Below are 19,947 nucleotides of genomic sequence, written 5' to 3' on the forward strand. Positions count from 1 at the left end.
TATATGTCACATGTGACTAAAATTGGTCCCGGAGAATCTAGTGCCGGGAAGCTGAAAGGGGCGGGAAGTGAGGAGACCTGGTTTTGGTCTCCGGAATGAACCTGCTGTGTCGCAGCGTCCTGATGGGGACTACTGACCAGTGGTGGCTTCACAGTTTCACACTGGACGGTTTGTTGGGGGGCCGCGAATTGGGGCGGGCTGGGGAACTCCGCCTCGAGGCACAAATGCCTGGAAGCTGTATTTGCGTTTGGCTTTGCGTGACTGGCTTCCAGTGTCCACTCAAGTCACGTGGAAGGGCTTGAAGGGTTTGCTGACGCCTGCCACCTCCTCTTCAGCCCCTGCCACCCCCACGCTCACCCCCTGGTAACGCATTCCCTTGGTAACGTTTGCCCACTAAAACTGTGCACATGTTACCAGTTAGAAAGATCAGAAAAACAAGGCACAGGGCAATAGGAAAGACGGTTAGTGTCACTTCTGAGGTCATGTTCCGCAAGGAACTAAATCTGATTTTGTTGATTTTCATTGCTCTGTTGAGATGCTTAGCCCCTGAGTCTGCTGGAAAGCTGATTCCAGCACAGAGAATGGAAAAAGAACCCCTTTCTGTTTTACACGTGGGGCTTGAGGACGCTGTCAGCACTCCATAAATAATAGCTACTGTCATCATCATGAGTTCTGATCTGCACGTCCCAGATCTGAACTGCTAATCCAAACGAAAACTTGTGAACTGTATTAATTTAGCCTAACGGTGGAAAAATGATGAGAGTAAACAGTTGGTTCTATCAAATTTCTCACTACAGCAGACACATCATTCTTCATTTCCATGGTCCAGCCTGTAGATTCAATAATTAAATTATGTACTACTCTTGGTGGATGCCGGGAAAGCAAAGAGGAAAAATACTTCATAGTTAACTATAGATTTTTTTTTTTTTTTTTTGTCTTGAGAAGTCTCAGGCTTGAAAGAGCCACAGAGATTAATATGATGATTTTTAATATCAAGTTGACTTTACTTGGCTGTCTCATTGCCACTGAAATGTATTATAGCCTGAGTCCCTGGTTTCCCTCCCCCTCTCAAATCCACCTCTTGGTCTTTGTCTTTGGGTCTTCATAGATCCATTTGTCTTCTACCAGCCTACAGCCAATACATCACCGATTGCTGCTGGTCCTTCAACCACAACATCATTAAGCTTTCTTCCTCTGTTCCGTAAAGACTGTCATACATAATTTAGTTACTTCTCATCATTTTGGTCAACGCACACACTCCCCTCTGCAATAAATTCAAGCTCCTGCTTGCTGCAAACAGGTTACCCTGAATGTTCCTGGATTTCACTGAAAGTTCCTCATCTTAAAGATGACATCATTTATAATATAGGAAACCCTCCTGATTCATAGTTTCACAACTTCAGATTTCAAATATTCTGCACCAACAGCAAAACCTGGCAGTCAAGGGGGAAAAAATACATTCCTTGGTATATTTTGCTCATTAACACCTTGTAACTCCAAGTGTGACTGTGGGTGTTAAGTTTCTCTTGTAAATACCTGTGTTTTGGTTTATAATTGAAGATCTTCCTCCATCTACCGCAGATATAGAGGTTCGTTATGCTTTCAGCCATATCTAGATTGCATTTCCTTGAGCAAGGAGAGAGGGTTTCACATAGATATGAACATAATCCGTACCTTCTTAAGGACTTTTGTCACAGGCTTTGACTTGTGTAAATAGAAGGCTTGGCTCTTCTATTTATAGAACTGCAGGTTATCTATGTCTGATCTATGGCATAACCTGGAATATATTTCCATATGTCCATATATTTCAGTATGATCCAGATTAAAAAGGCAGAAGTCAAGGTAAGATTCTTCTGGGGCTACGTCAAAAGGGGCATTGATGGATTTGTGGATGTCTGCCCCACCAAGATATACTGCCTACCACTTCTCCCACCTCCTCCCTTGCCAAGGAGAGGATATGACCTAAACTGGAGAAACAGAGGCAGGAGTCTGGAAAGTAGCCAATGTGTGCATCAAATTTGTCATGGGAGAAAAGACACAGGCCTTGAAGTCAGACCAGACTTAGAATCCTAATTCCATTTCTTAATACACAAGTGACTTTCAGGAGGTACTTACATTTTTAGAGTCTGTAAAATCAACAATAGTATTCATCCGGTCATTTTTTATTAATTCTCTACTATGTGCTAAGTGTTGCAAATACAACAATGAACAACGTAAACCAGTTCTTGCCTTCACAGGATGCCCCTCCCCCCCCAATAAATGCAGAATAAATAAAACTCATTGCTGGCCCAGTGAACATAATAAATGTTATTATAAGTTGCCTGTTGGAAGGAATATCTTTGTTTTTAACTTGGTGGTCGTCAGGACCAAAAACTTCTTTTCATAGCTCAACAACTGAACTTAGAGGCAAAGTACCATTTTTATTGTTTTTCAAAAGGAATAACTTTATGTTTCTGTGTTGCAGTCCAAACTAGAGAGAACTGTTTAAACCTTAAGTAAGGGGATAACTGTAATATCTGCTAAACCCCACACCAAAAAAATCAATGAAAATTGTAGAAAAAAGTTAAATATGTGGTCTTGTCAATATACATTTTTATATGTATGTTAGAGCATGAGCCCAGTTATTTGTGTTCAATGAAGGGCATACAGACAGCAAATTGACATGACAGAACATTCCTATCAGAAAAAAAAAAAAAAAAAGATTCCTACATAGGATGTTGAGGCCATTAATTAATTTTATTATTACACATCTTCAAAATTATAATGAAGGTCAATAGGGAAATGTTAACTTGGCATATGCACAGCGCTCAGTGCTTTGCAATATCAATAAATATTTTTTGACTAAATAAATTAATAGAAAATAATTGCTTTATGCCAAATTGTTTGGAGCATCCTACACATTAAGAAAAGTCTTTGTGAATTCTAGTTATACCTCTCTACTTCCTTTTTCTCTTTACATTTAATAAACCTGGAGAGACATTTGATAAGTGGGACATTGGCATTGGTAGGTCAGGAAACCAAGGGTGAACAGAGTTGTTTTCAGGAGGAGTGGATCTCAGTCTTTGGATTTGGGTCTCAGCCTGAAATGACTATCTCCAGAACCAGAACTGAAGGCAGCTGGGAAGGCTGTCTGCTTTCTTGTGGCATGTCGTTTCTCTCCATGACTTGCTTTTCCTCTACAGAGCTGAACGTGTATAGCCTCTTTTGTACATAACTGGTTGAAGTTGATGGAAATTACATGTCTTATCACTTCTTAAAAGAAAAAAATATATAAAATGTAAATCTAAAAGAAATGGGCAATTTTCTTGTACCACTTTATATTTCTGTGTAAGTTACCAAGTGCCAATCATTCTTACTTTTTAAAATTCAAATTTGTCAAGCAGCATGTAAGTTCTCAGTGTTGTACAAGAAAAGATAATGCTTCATGTGGAACAGTCATTTATGCTAGTTCTGTGAAAGTGCCTACCCGATGAGAATTTATCAGATTGCTGGTTTTATAGAAATATTAACGATCTCATTAAATTATACCCTCTACTCTGGGGTCACCATGGAACCTACTGAAGGGTAATCAGCAAGGCATTAAGGTTCTGGATATAGAATTCTTTATTGACATAAGAGTTACCACTCACTCTGTAGTGTGTATTTTAACTGGTACAGCAAGTCAAATGCCTAAGAATCACTGTAAATGATAAATTGTTAAATTGTATTTGGAAGTTAATGGCTATCATAACCTGTTTGACATGTTGTGCCTTCCCTCAGCTAACTGAAGAGCTCACTGGGGGTAAACTTCTAAAATGAGAGGGCAAGAATCAAATTAATATTTTAGTATTGCTGCTCATCATGTATATGTATATTGGGGGTAATGTGTGATCCTGCCATGACAACAGCAATCTGTTATTAATGTCATGAGGTGAAAAGTCATCTTCTATAGACATGAACAAACAAAATAAGGAAGGAAGCCTATCCTACCTGAATAACTGTTGACACTGTTCACAGTAAGAAATTCAAACTTTTGATACGGGAGGCGATGGAGAACAACACGGCAGTGGCAAGGCCAGAGTCCTCCAAAGGTCCCATTTTTGACCAGCCTCTGTCCACTGCAGTGTTTGACAGACAACTTGAAGATGATGAAGGGTGGAGAGCTGTCAGCCGTGAAGCATTTTACGATACTTTGATCCTAGTTGTTCTATCTTCAAATGAGCTATGGATTGAGTTAAATATCAACCAAAGGGAGTGGAATGGCCCTCATGAAATCATCCCTAAGAGAACGAGAGAGATTTAATAGTTTGGTGGTTACAGTGACCACTATCCTGCAAGAAAAATCAATATCTGCACAGTGTTAGACTCATACCAAGGGCTTCTGGAGCTGAGCCATTTCACTGAAGAATAAACCCAGATTCATTACAGAAGAAAGTCAGAATGTGGTAGGAGGACAAATACAAATATACCCTGGGCTCTTTTGTCCAGAAACCCAAGGAGATGCTCCTCTTTCAGGATCCAAGCATTTTTTTAAAGTATAGAATTTATAGAGCTAGAAGTGACCTTAGCAATCAGAGTCCAGCCCCTTCTTTTTACAGATGAGGAAATAGTAGCCCAGAAAGATCATTTGGCTTGCTCCCATTCACACAGCTGGTCTGGTGGGATTTCCTCCATGCCACACTGCTCATCCCACTCTTAGAATCTGTGAATCAAACCACAGCTGTTTATGGAGCACCTCTGTGGAAGGCATTCTGCTAGCCTTTGAGAAGCATAAACATAGCTGAGTCAGTCGGAGCCCATCTCTCTGCCAGAGAAGGTAAAACTATTGAATGGGTTACCCAACATCCAATAGTTACGTAGCAATGTAAGATAATGATAAAAGAGCTGTCCCAAAGCAGAACATGATTTTTTGTGTGTGTCTTCTACCTAAAAAAAAAAAAAAAAAAAATCCCTTTCTGCCCACTTAGGAAGTAGGTCGTAGATGCCGGGGTACCCCTGCTCCCTTCATCATTACTTCCACTTAGCACAACATTTAGTTTATACTGTTGTTTCTTTTTGGAAGAAATGTAAGATATATCAGACCTGAAGAATGACAGCCTGCAGACATATAGAATCACATCTCAGTCCTGAGGATAAGAAATTGCCCTCACTTAGTCCTGCACAGGCTTGGGAAAAGATTCCATCTAGAGAAATCGATGTTGGTTTCTGGAACAAAGCCCAGACAAGGAAGAGTCAGTGCCATCTCTTTGCATTCACTAAATATTAAGTGTTAATATGTCCTTAACATAATCATAGCCCCCCATGAACCATGGAGTTTCAGGAAAATAAATATATATACATATACAAGAATATAATCTTTCTGCTTTATACTGTTTAATTCAATCCTTGTTGAAATTCCAGGGATAACATAACCTTTTGATAAAGTTCTACTATCTTGTCACCCACACAAAAAGCATTACATTAAATAAAGAAAATAAGAGCATGCAGTACACCCTCCAGGACTAGAGAAGAAGGTGGATCTGGCTTAGAGACTGATAGCTAAAAACTAAGTCTGGCTGCTGAAACCCAACAATATCTACACAATAATGCATATACCCCCACGTAAACTCCTTATCTTGCCTTCCACTCCTTTATGTTTTCATATTCATGGCTCCCTGTGAAACCCAGAGGAGTATATTTCTTGAGAGCCTTTGTTAATGGCCTATTCGTTCCCTTGCCATCCTCATGTCACAGCACAAATGGCATGTGTTAGCAAAAGGTGAGATAGCAAGTTTACATTTGAGAGTGTGATTTCATTATGAAGCAAACCGTTTTGTTTGTAGCAGCCTTCCGCTGGTCTAGCCAGCTTCTAAGAGCCAGGGACCTGTAGAGAGAAAAGAACTTCATTTTATAAAAATGGTGGCAAATTCTATTAGTGATTTTAGTGGCACATTAAGCAGGTTATTATTAGACGAAACTGACATTCTACATGCAGAAATATTCTTTACTTGAAAGTCAAGTGTCATTCAAAAGGCAGAGAAATTATTTAGGATTTTTTTAAAAACATCAAAGAAATCCCCTGAAAACCTATCCTTATAAATGCCTCCATCAGTTTAGGAATCAGGGCTAGAACTGATGCCTTTGATTTCTCTTTGATGCAAACAATAATACCAGAATGACATGGCTTTGGGAAATGCTCATAAGCAGTGGTCAGGAAAGTAGATTCTTCTTCTGTATCCACAGCTAGACCTCAGCGCTGATGGGCCAAAGCCCAGCTGAAGGTCAATATTATTCATTCACAATGCACACCACAAAGAACTCCCCCTTGCTTCATACAAACAGAGCCTCATCCTCCTGCTGTATATACAGATATTGCAGCAGTAGCTGAGATGCTTGAAGAGTTTTTCACTGCATATGCCTTTGGAGGTACACATTTGGCTCAGCGGAAGCTAAACATTTTTAAGAGCACAGTAAGAAATAGGCCAGAAAACATGAAAGCTTTATAGCTTTTTAGAAAACTTGATGGTCTTGCTGGTACAACTCCCTATGATATGGTTCAGTTGTGATAACAATGGAAAGTGTATCAGTGCAAACTGCTGATGAAACATCAGAAAATGTAGCGAAGGGTCTTTTAAACACATTTAAGAACTGTTCTTTTTGAACTGTGCCTCTTAGCCTTGGAAAACCTCTTCAAGATTTTAAACAGGGCTTTGGATGAACTGCGGAGTGAGAACCTGAAATTATCTCGTGCACTGGAATCAATATCAAGCAATATTTTCTCTTTGAGAGAAATTCAATCTGACAGAAAAGAGTAGGAGCAATAAAGAAACTGGGACCCTGGCTAAAATGCTTGCCTTAGAAATACGCTATAAAGCAGTACAAATTAGGTGATGTCACTGGAGGCAGAAAACCATAGTGACAGAATAAAATGTTATCTGAGCTTCAGAATACTTCATTATCACTACCACAGGTCACTAAGCTTCACAAAACGCATCCATCAGCCTTGATAGCCACTTGTAAGCCGTCGCTGGTAGCTAGATGGCGCAGCGACCAAGTGCACAGCCCCTCAATCAAGGGAGACCGGGGTTCAAAGGGAGGCCTGGGTGCACAGACCAAGGTTTGTTAGTCTCCAAGTGCTCTCTAGTGGCCAGATGAACAAAAAATTATCCGACGCACGGGAGTCACTTCAGGAGAGGATTCAGAATCCAAGAGCTGTCTTGGAAAGGCAAGGTAGAGACACTTTCCACTGCAGCCTGCAATTCCTGGACCCGTGGGAATAGTTTATGAGCAAATTTGCCTCTCCCACCTATTGTGTTGCTACCCATAAAACATTGATAAATTATTAAACTCAGCTGTGTAATTTTGAGACTGTGTATTAGAAGCTTATCAAATTAATGGGGAAGTGTTTAGATTTAAATTAATCCTTGTGCATTTCTAAGAGGTTCATTAGTGAAAGGTATATTAGTGAAAGTAGAAGAAGTACATTAAGCTTGTCCATCCGACTAAGCAAATGCTCTGTGCCATGCTCCAAAGCCATTTGGGAGCAAAAGCAACTCTTTTAGGGAATGTGATATGGTTCAACTACCAGTCTGGGTTGAAGGGAATCATTTCTCAAGCACCTGTGTATTCTGGGCACAGTCCCATATTTTATCTCTAGTATTTATTTAATCCTCACAAAACCCCTCTGATGTAGGAATCATTATCCTTTTTTCTTTTTCCAGATAAGGCAGGGGTTGACAAATGCTACCTGTAAAGAGCCAGAGAGTAAATATTTTAGGCTTTTAGGGCCATACAATCTCTGTGGCCTCTGCACATCTACTCAGCTCTGCTGTTGTGTAAAAGCAGTCAAGGACATTAGGTAAACAACTGAGAGTGGCTGTATCCAGTAAAAGTTTATTTACGGACAGTGAAATGTGAAATTCATATCATTTTCAGATGACTCAAATTATTGTTCTTTTGGTTTTATTTCACCCATTTAAAAATGTAAAAACCATTCTTAGCTCAAGGGCCATACAAAAACAGGTAGTGAGCCCATACAGAAACAGTGGGCTATATTGGCCACAGGCCATAGTTTGCCGAGTCCTGTGATGAGGAAACAGTCCTAGACCCCAAGTCTGTAAGTGGTGGCCTTGGTGTCAAACCAGCCTAGCTGTAGTCCAGGCTGAATCAAGTATTGTCAGTACCTCCAGTCCAGTGTATCAGACCTCCACCTGCCATCGATGCTGGAACAATTTTTTTTTTTTTTTTTTTTTTTTGCTGGCCAGTACATGCATGGAACCCCAGACCTTGGTGTTATCAGCACCATGCTCTAACCAACTGAGCTAACCGGCCAGCTAGAGTAATTTATTTTTTAAGAAGAAAATTCAAAAGAGAACTTCTCTAGGAAGAGCCAAGACGAAGACAGAAAGGAAGAGAAAAGCACCAGGAGAAGTAATCAGGCATTAAGAAATATGTACAAAGGTACTTCAAAACGTTCATGGAAAACTGAAATTAAACGATAAGAGGAAGCTTACCATCGATGCTTTGAAGACCCCCCCATACAGTAGTTCTGGGAAGACCACTATATAAAACTTTATGGAGTTTTCTGAATCAGATGGAAGGCACAACTCTCAATTCAAAAGGCTTAATATCATATAGGGAACACATTAGAAATTCATGAAAACATAAATTTAAAAAAAACTTTACAGGTGAATGAATATTCAATTACCTTTAGCAATAGGGAAATACACATAACAAGAGTTGCTTCTAGGAAAGGGGCCTCCAGGAAGCCCAGGACTCCTGCTTTCACAGGTGTCAGGCATTCATCCCATTGTATGAACAACAATTTCAAGCCACAAAATCCAGTTGAGCAAAATGAAAAAGTAAATTTTATTTTTCTAGAATTTATGGGGTCTAGCGAAAGAAATGTAGACTTGGTCATTTCAGACTTCAAATCGTCACTTCAGCATTTCCCTCACCCCTCCTTCTGCCCAGGAAGGGAAATCCCCCCTATACATTTTGGGGTAGAAGGTAAGGTTGTAGCTGCAGATCCCTGGTAGGCATCTATCTGCCCACGTGGCCTCTTGTCTCCGGTTGCGGGCACCAGTCCACTCTGGCCATCACTGGGATGCAGCAGTCCCCTCGCCCTCCAGGATCTCTGTGTCTTCCTTTTTCCAACCTAGAGGCCCCTTCTTGTCTGGCGCCACTTCCACACCCCGCAGGCCTCTGTCCCGGGCCTTCTCTGCAGGGACCGTGCCCGCCACGCCGGCTCTGCGCCGACCCCTTGCAACCGCACACCCCAGGCTTATCTGGGGTAGGAGCCCGCAGCTCACTCACTGCCCTCCAGCTCTCCACTTTCCTCTCAGTATAAAGTTCTTGCCCCCCCCCACCCCCCTCCACCTTGTTTGGGTTTTTGGCAGAGGATGGTGTCTGGTGTCAATTCATTCCTCAGAATTCTTCCATATCCACTGTTGAGGCCAAGATCTTAGCTCTTAAAGCTTAAAAGCTACTTTTCTCTCTGTTGCATCCCCTGCAGTCTTTTAGTCTGGAGTGTCCAGATCTAGGTTTAACTGGGGAAAGGTAATGTGATTTTTTTTCAGAGGTGTGTGTATGTGTTGCGGGTGATGGTGACAGATTGCAGGAAAAAATATAGATTAATTCACAATATAATTCCACCACACATTCTAATGATATTTCACAATATCATTGCATCACACATTGTGAAAATATGTATTGAGCATCTGTTATATGCCCAGCACTTGGTATATACTGGTGAAGAAAACAGGGTCTCTGCTGCTAGGAGATTAGCCTGCGTGGTAGTGGGGGAGGGATATAATTGACAAGAAAACGTATTCATGTATCATTATGATTTGAGAGAAGAGCTGTGAAGTAGGGGGAAGAGTTCCATCCATCCGGAACAATTTGTAAAGACCCAGAGGCTGGGGAGAGCTTGATTTGTACAAATCAAGGAACAAAACCAAAGAGTACCCAGAATGGCTTAAACCCTATTGCTGTAGATTGGACGCCCCCCAATCTCACCAAGTTTTAATCGCCACTGGAACTGTCATGGTGGGAAATCCTATCATGGCAATTGAAAGGCCAGGCCTTGAAGAGGTGATTAAATTGTAGGACCATGCCATAGTGAATGGATTAATAATGGTGGCCATGGGCGTGGTTCTGAGGACTTTAAAAGAAAAACGCACAAGGAGCTTTCTGCTCCACCATTTTCTGGCATGTGGGAACTCCACATTGCTGTAAAGCCACCACCAAAGAGAACCCTCACTAGATGTGTTCCCTGGACTTTGGACTTCCCAGCCTCAACAGTTATAGTGGGGATTAAGCCTCAATGAAGTTGGGGGGGCATCCAATCTACAGCAACTCTCCTCACACCAGATTAGCTAAAATCTAAAAGACTGACAATATAAGAATTGACCTGAATGAGTAGGAACTGGAGACTATCATACACCGCTGATGGGAGTGGACATTGGCAGAACCATTTTGGACAATTATTTGGCCTTATCTACTAAAGTTGAATATGCACATCCCCTATGACCCAGCGATTCCATTTTTAGGAATATACCCACAAATATGTATACACATATGCACCAAGAAACATGTTTAAGAACTTTCATGCTCATTCTTACTCATAATAGTCAAAAAATGTCCAAACCAAATGTCTATCAACGATAAAATGGTAAATAAGTTATGGTATATTAATACAACAGAATACTATGTAGCAATAGAAATAAATGAACTACTGACACATGAAACATGGATGAATCTCACAAACATCATATTGAGCTAAGGAAGCTGTGCCAGTGACTTGTCTTTCAGCTTCTGGTCCATCCTTCCATTCTCTGTCTTGCAGTGCTGACCCTAGGACTTTGTGAGACCTGTTTCTGCTTTGCTAGCTGTATCCCTGCTAGGTTCTGCCAACGGGGGCATTGGAGGAGACTGCAAGGCTGGAAGAGGAAGAAGGGACTTGCTCCTTCCTGTAGCATCAATTGTTTCCAGTTTTCAAGTTTTCTTTCATCACAGAAAAGCATCACAGCATGCCCTTGAGGTCTGAGCTTCAGCTCCACAGCATTTCTCCTCCTCGTCTTCTACATTTTAATAATTCCAATTCCTCCTTTTGTTTCCCTAGTTGTAGAGGTGGCAAATGCATCTTGAAGTTGCTACCTTCATGATTCCTTAGTGTCTCTTTTTGACTTCTCAATTCTCCAATACCCAGTTAGCAATTAAAATAACTAGCGGGGCTTCTATAACATGATGCTTAAAACACAAAATAATAGTCTATGATTCTATTTATATAAAATTCAAAAACAGGCAAAACTAGTGGCACCTTTACAGAGAATGGAGGAAATCTTTATTGGAGTTTGAGCTGGGGTGAGGGGTTGTTCTATTTATTAACCTGAGTGGTGATTACCCACGTGTGATCTCATGTGATAATTCACTGGGCTATTGGCTTCTGCTGTGCATTTTTCTGTATGTGATTTTTACTGAATAATAATTTTTTTATTTTTTTTATTTATTTTTTTTTTGAATAATAATTTTTTTTAATTAAACTTTATGTGTAAGAACAGGGATTCCTGAAATGGAAAAATAGCAGCCTTTACAGCACTTTTTCTCCTATGCAGACTACAGATAGAATTACGTGAGGTCATCATTTAAAATGCAGATGACAAGATCCCAGAGATTCTAAGTACGTAGGTCTGGGATGGAGCCCAGGAATCTGAAGATTCAGCAGGCTGTCTAGGAGCTTCTTACACATGCTAAAGTTTGAGAGTCACTGATATTGACTCAATTGAGCCTGTTCCTGTTAGATCTGATTCATCCATTAACCACAGTGATCCCTGCCATACTCCTAAGATACCAAGCACTGGCTTTATTTCCACGTTCTTGTTGACTAGTACTTTTTCATGTATTTATTTTAATCAAATTCCAGTGTAAAGAAACATCTCATGAAGTTAAAATAATGGGGTTTTACAAATAACCTGCATCTCTTACTGAAGCAAAGACTAGAAATCTGGAAATCCTCAAGAGATTTAGGTGTAACATTGACCTTAAGTTCTTAGCATTTGATGGAATCTTCGAGAATCTGCTGTAGCGCTGAAGCCCCTTTGGAAATAAGCACAAACATATGACTTTGAAGAGTTATCAGTCACCATCTATAAACCTCCTAGGTATTCATGGATTCATGGTTAAGGACCTCTGCTGTGGAGACTCAAAGCCCTTGCTTGGTATGAATTTTATTTCAAAAGCAAGTAAAAGTCCAGAGGTTTCTGGGAGAGAGTGATGTGCTCCAGATGCTCGCTGATCTGCTTTGGATGACTCAGAGTGACGAGAAGCTGGCAAAAGGGAAGTCAGCAAGGCTCCAATTCCAGTTCTCCTAACAACCATGGAAACTTGTTCCTGTTTCTTAATTTCTGTGCCATTTTCTTCTCTTGAAAAAATGGCATTCATACTTACCCTACGGTTGTGAGGCTCAGACAAGATGTGAAAGTACTGTACATTGAAAAGCATAAGGCACTCTGTGTTTATGGGACACTCACTCTGTAGCCAGGTACAGGCCTGACATGGATTACAGGTACAAACATTTGTCCAATATTCACGTGAATACAGGACGTTGTCCAGAGTTCATGTTCAGAGGGAGTAAAGCCAGCCTCAAATTAGAATAGAAGAAATAAGGGAAACTATAAACTATACCCCATAAACATGTACGATGAAAAAAAATAGTTTTTTTTAAAAAAAGAAGAAATAGGTGAAACTAACAAATATGGAACAATTGAGATTTTTTCTAAAAGGGGAAAAAGGAAAGAAACAAATAAAAAACACAGACCTGAGAGTCAACAAAACGTACTTATGCAGTTCCTGTCATGAGGGCTTTTAAACTCTCCAAAGGACTCTAGAGAGGAGAGTTCAGCTGGGATCCATATATGAATTAGTCCAGATGGTCCCCGAGTTACGCTGGTTCGACTTGACAGTGGCGTGAAAGCGATGCACATTCAGTAGAAACTGTACTTCCCGGACCCATATGACCATTCTGTTTTTCACTTTCAGTACAGTATTCAGTAAGTTATATGTGATAGTGAACACTACTATACAACAGGCTTTGTGTCAGATGATCTGCCCAACTGTAGGCTAATGTAAGTGCTCTGAGCACATTTAAGGTAGGCTAGACTGTAATGTTTGGTAGATTAGGTGTATTAAATGCATTTCGACTTAGGAGATTTTCAGTTTACGATGAGTTTACTGGGACGTAAGTTGAGGCGCATCTGTACTGGTCCCGGAGCCCTGGATCTCTTTAGGCTCCATCCCTATGACTAACAGCTGCTCTTCTCATAGTTACACTCCTCTGTTTCTCTTTTCCTCTCCTCCCACCTGGAAATTTACTCTTATTTGAGTGAATGTAATTGATCTCCACGTAGCTATTGTAGGGTCATCTTGTAATCTATCATCACGAATGAAATTCTTAATACTCTCAGTTATAACAAACCATGGTCTACAGAATGAGAGAAATCTCATAAGTGGGAGAAATTTAAAAAATAAATAAATAAAATAGAAAGAAAGAAAGATACAATGATCACAAAAACACATTGAACTTTCAAAAGGAGAGAACAGAACTGAGGTTACCAGAGGTGGGAAAGGGGGAGGTTAGTGAGAAATTGGTGAAGGGCCACCAAAAATGGTCACATTGTGTAATGTTGAGTATCCTAATTATTCTGATGTGAGCATCACATAATGCACATGGGTATTGACATTCCATGCGGCACCCCACAGAGAGGTACTATCAACCATGTTTCTGTAAAAAAAAAACTTTAGAAAAAGAACTAGAAATCTAATCCAGTTCCTCACCTCATGTAGACAAAGAATTCATCATTAGGCACAAATCCTTTCCACTAATGCTTCTGTCAAGAGACCTACCAAAGAAAGGGTGAGAAAGGAACGTAATGAACTCCCCAGATTTAGCACCAACAGTTGGCTGGCAGGCAGCGGTTTTAAATATCTTTGCTGTGTTGGCTCTTGACCAGGTTATACCTTCCTGTTTTTTATACTCCAAGGTCTATGATTTTATTTTATTTATTTATATATTTTTCTTCTTTTCTTTCTTTCTTTTTTTTTTTTTTTACTTTAAGGTCTATGACTTTAATATACAAAATTTTTGTTTGAAAAAAATTGGAATAATTTTTCTTTTAGTGTGGAAATTATTACATGCTAATTGTTTCAGGTGTGGAGCAGAAGATGAAGTAAACAGATCTCACACAGCTTCAAAAGAACTTGGATTACATTTTTGAATTCAGATCTGTATCATCAACTGAAATAATAACTAAAATGTAGCAGGACTTTTCTCTGACAATAACAGACATTGTATTGAATTCATTAGTACTCAAGTCATCAAATAGAAGATTATATCTGGAGGAAATAATGAGTTTAGTGATCACATGAGAACCAGTTGACATACGCTAGGTCCTATTTCTAGTATCAAGGCTTGAAGCCAAAGAGAATATTAACAGATGTATCTGTACTTTTATCATCATAAACTGACATCTAGTGACATAATCATTAGGCTCAGCAAAGCCTCTTATTTCCAGCACAGAGTAAACATTCTAGGTGTGACTCTACAATACTAAGACTGATTGTTGTGGAGTCTGTCTCATTACTTTATAATCAAATTACATGGCCTCTTGAAGTGTTTCACCTTCTTCTTGATTCAACAGTCCTACTAAAAAATGTGAAATATTGGGTGTTACTACACTAGTTTTATTTTGCTTGCACCTTTCAGAGTCTTGAAACACATTTTGCCCATTGGCCAATGAGAGCTCCTCCTTTTCTGGTGAACTCTGCATTTTTAGTTAACCTCACCTTCTGGAAATTATAAAACCAGTGACATAACTGGCGTACTTCAGATTCATCTTAAATGTTTGGAAACCCCATCATCATCATCACCACTAAGATTTACTGACTACTTCACATATGTTATATCAGTTAATTGTCACAAAAACTTGGTAGGGAAAAATTATTCCCATTTCACAGATTAGAAAATTGAGACTACAGAAGTTGAGTAACTAAACAAAGGTCACATGGACAAGGGGTGAAGCCAGGAGTCAAACCCAGGCATTTTGAGTGGAGCCTGCCACTATGCTACCCTGCTTTAACTTCCACTTCATTGCTGTCAACAAAACAGGATGGACATAGAGCACATCAATGTAATGGATACTAAGTAACCAGGAATTATTCTATCTTAAGAATATTTAATAATGTGGGATATGTTTATAATATATTAAAGAAAAGAAAAAAATTGTTGAGTATTTACTGTGTGCCAGACATGGTGGTAAGTTGCTATATATACATTATCTCATCTCATCCTCATATTAACTGATAGCACAATTAATTCTATCATTATCTCCATTTTACAAATGTAGAAACTTACTCAGAGACATGAGAAACTTGGCCTAGATCACACAGCTAATAAATGGCAGAGCCAGGATTTGAACTTGGTCCATTTGATCTCAAAGCCCATGGACTTAACCACTATGCTGTATTGTGTCTTAGGACACAAAATTATATGCACAGTGTGGTGTTAATTTGGGTATTATACACATGCCACACGTATATATGTGCACACATGTAGGTGGAAAGAAGACTGGAAAGAAACACGCAAAACATTTAAAAGTGATCATCAACAAGGGTCAGATTACGGATGATTTTTATTGTCTTCTCTATACTTTCTTATATTTCCCAACTTTTCTTTGATGAACTTTTATTTCCTCTTTTTTTTTTTTTTCCTTTTTTTTGACCAGTAAGGGGATCGCAACCCTCTGCACGGTGTGGTCTGCACCACGCTCAGCCAGTGAGTGCACCAGCCATCCCCATATAGGATCCGAACCTGCGGCCTCGGCGCTACCAGCACCGCACTCTCCCGAGTGAGACACGGGGCCAGCCCTTATTTCCTCTTTAATCAATAAAAACATGTTTAATAATGTGGAACAAACACATTACATGTATACGGTTCACTGTGCCATCTGTAATTCCCACTCCAGAGGTGAAAATCAGAACTCTCCCTCTATCCTCAGCCTCTTCTCACATGTTCACTCCATTCCCTAACCTTCACTGAGAGCAGGCTGACCTGGAGCTCATATGCAGAAGGGACAATTGTCACTCCAGACCTTCACTTCCCACCCCTCTCCCTTGAGACTCACAGCATCTGTCAGTACCTCTTTCTCCTCCAACGGAAACTGGTCTCTGTCCCTCAGGTGTCCCTCTCCCCCCACCCTCATCAGCTTTCTCGACAGTTTCAGTACCTACATGGATGACCCACCCAACACCTGGTCAATCAGTCCCTTGGCTTCCTATGGCCAGTGAATAACCTTTCTCCCCACTGCACTGTTGCCATCCTCTTGCACACATCACCAAAACTTGCATCACCTCCAGAATTTTACATACGCCAATCACAACCCTTCATCTTCTATGTCACTTGATCAAGCACGTCTGCCACTTTTCACCTTTATTATGACATAAATCCTTGATTTCTTGATCTCCATTGGCCCTCTTCACATTCCTTCTCCAGATTAGATTCCATGGCCCATCATTTTAATCATCTTGCCCCTCCCTCCCTGCATCACACTTGCCTAAACAGACCCAGACACTGACCAGCTCCATGTCTGCACCCAACAGTTGAACTTTGCCAGATTCACACAACTGGGCAAACTGTCTTCACTTTAAAATTTACGATCCCACGTCCTAAATGGGATTTCATTATAACCCAGAAACCTAGCACTTTTTTGCTACTAAGATTACTGTCCATGTCCCCAAGAAGATCATTTCTTTTTCTTTGTTTTAAGGTCATTTCTTCTCCCTTCTTCAACCCTCTACCCTTCCTACTGGTCTCCTCACATCCTCCATCCACTTTACCCTACACTTGGTTGAGAAATAGGAGCCATCAGATGATTGCTCCTAACCTTCCCACCATCAGATTTACAAACTTTCCTGCATCTGTGCGGTTGTTTCTGCTTCTCTTCCTTCAGCGGCTGAAGAAACAACTTCTTTTCCTATCAAAGGCCAATCTCACCATATGTTTTCTGTATCTCATTCCCTCTTGAGAAGTTTGCTCCTTAGTTGTCCTTTTCGTCATCTACCATACTAATTTTTCCTTAGTTCATTTCTTGTGGCCTAATTTAAACACAGAACCTTCCATGCTTCAACATTTCAGCATATTCTAGGCAAAGCCAAGAGTTAGGATCAATGATGGGACCACGTTTCTTTGGAATCAGCCAGTGTCTCAGTTAGTTCTTTAAGGTCATACCGCACCCACCCACATCTGTTGCAGCCTGATCACACAGAAGGATCCCCTTTGCTCTTAGAGCGCTGTCATTGGTTATCCAAGAAAACAGGAGTGGCACATGTATCACTTTCAGAAACCAGGTGCCCTGGTTGGATACGATGTCTTCTTGCTGGGGTAGGGTGCACTGGCATGGGAAGCACCATGGTGACATGATGGCCTCTTACACTCATTCTAAACCACTTGGAATAGTTCCAGGGGAATCCAGCTGACCTCAGCCAATCACTGCATATATGTTCACGAGACAGGTGAGAGACCGGGTAAAGATTGCCGTCCAGGTAACGATGGGAACTTGTGAGCACTGGCCATTCTTTCTGGTTTTGGCTGTACACTCTCAGTATGCCTGCCAGCATCTAAAGATCATTATCCTTCACCCTTGTTTATTATTAGACAATAAACATATTCCCTGACAGTCACTTCCCTTGGGAAGATTTATTCCAAATTATGTAGATCTGGAGGCTCTATGCCTCTTAAGAGTTCCAGGTAATTCTTCTCCAGGAATTTCTGCCAATTTCTCTGCCCTCCCACTTACAATTACAGATGGTAGGGAAGGTCTGGACCCAAAAAGCTGTTACTGCATCTTCATCTCACACATTCCCAGTCTGACTGCCCATGGTCTGACTGCAGACTGATATGAAGGAGGAGACAAAGGAGGAGTTACAGAAAAGTGAGTGTGATCAACAGAGTCAAATATGGCAGGCTGTCAGTCTTAGCAGGAGAGAGAAAGACCTGTCTCATACATGCTCCCCTCAGAGGCATCCAAGAACCTAAGCCTGCCCTCACAATAGAGTACTATAGGTCTCCCCAAGACCTTGCCAGTAATAACTAACTTCTCCATGGCCTTGACCATGCAGGAAAGTCCAGTAAGGATGATATCCAACAGGGAAGCAGAGGGGTGGAAAAAGGAGAGAGAAAGTCTGGGAGAAGAAATTCAGCTGACTCTGAATGAGATGAGGAGAACCAATGAGAAAAAAGGAAATAACGTGCACCTTCTTTTGGACCAGTTTTCCTCAAAGTGTGGTCCATAGACCAGTGCCTGCCTTTGAACTATGTGTTAAGTATGTGTGATAAGTACAGAAACTGAGAGTGACTGCTTGAAAACTGCTCGAGCAATGTAACAGAGTAATTCTGTCTGTTGAATCTAGTAATAAAAACTTGAGACTTGTATTTTGTATGACTTTATTTTTTTCTAAAAATTTATTTTATATTATTTTACAAAAATATAGATCTATACAGATTGTGGGGCAAACCCTGGTCCTTCTTTCACAGAAGCACTGCTTTAGACTAGTGTTTTCAGTGACTTCATAATAAAAGCATTTTCCTTCTGTTTATGAACACACCTATTTCCTGCCCCCCTGTCCTGCGGGCTTACATGAGAGCCATCTACAGACCTCAAGCCAGAATGGAACAGGGTCTTTGGAGAGGGACATTGTGAAAATATAGAAGGAAAAGAAAAGAATGCTATTTAATATCTATTTATGATCTAAATCCTGCCCTTTTTCTTAAAGGACCAACAAATGGGATATGTTTGGGAGTAGACTACCAAACTTTCCTGGGTAGGAAGAGTGATTTAGAGATTTAGATTTAGGAAGTAAAGGTATCTCTTCCTTTAAGTTCGAGAAGAGTTATAGGAGGGTAGATATAGAGATAGATGAGAAAAAGGGAACAAAATGGAAGAACTCAAACCAGACCTATGTTGCTTTGCTGAGGTCGTCATAACAAAACACCACAGACTAGGAGCTTAAATGACCGAATTTGTTTTCTCACCGTTCTGGAGGTTGGAAGTCCAAGATCAAGGTGTCAGCAGGTTTGGTTTCTCCTGAGGCCTCTCTCCTTGACTTGCAGATGGCCACCTTCTCACTGTGTCCTCACGTGGTCTTCCCTCAGTCTGGGTTGCTTGTCTTAATTTCCTCTCCTTTTAAGGGAACCAGTGATACTGAATTAAGGCCTATCCCAGTTTACCTTAATTACCTGTTTGGAGACCTATCAGGAAATACAGCTATACTGAGGGTTAGGGCTTCAACATCTGGATTTGGGGGAACACAGGCAGAGGGCAAGGACACATTCGCAGCCTGCTGTCAGGACCACAGTCACGTCCTCGGTGTGCCTTGTCCATCCTCCAGGAATTTCATTTCACGTCCCTGCTCTCCTGGTGCATTATTGATAACCCAGAATCTGTAGAGTTGAGGCATTGACTCTTTATTAACTCCAGTTCTTAAAGTCATAAAAATATGAAACCAAAATTAACCGAAATTGACAAGGCAGGATATTGTACAGAGAGAACTGAAAGTGCAATTAAAGATCAAGTAGCTGAGGTGTACAACTTGCTCATAAATTGCTTTTTAATTAATATCATTTCTAATTTACATAATAATTGTATATACTTATGGGGTGCAATGTGATGTTTTGATATATGTATATGATGTGGAATGATTAAATCAAGCTAATGAGCATATCCGTCACCTTATTTTCTATTGTGAGACCTTAGAAATTTACTTTCTTAGCAATTTGGTTTCTCAAAAAACCAAAAATAGAACTACCATATGATCCAGCAATCTCACCTCTGGGTACATATACAAAGCAATTGAAATTAATATAGCAAAGAGATACCCGTACTCTCATGTTTATTGCAGCATTATTTACAATAGCCAAGATATGGAATCAACCTAAGT

Source organism: Cynocephalus volans, chromosome 13 (assembly GCF_027409185.1).
Source record: "Cynocephalus volans isolate mCynVol1 chromosome 13, mCynVol1.pri, whole genome shotgun sequence".
NCBI classification, from domain to species: Eukaryota; Metazoa; Chordata; class Mammalia; order Dermoptera; family Cynocephalidae; genus Cynocephalus; species Cynocephalus volans.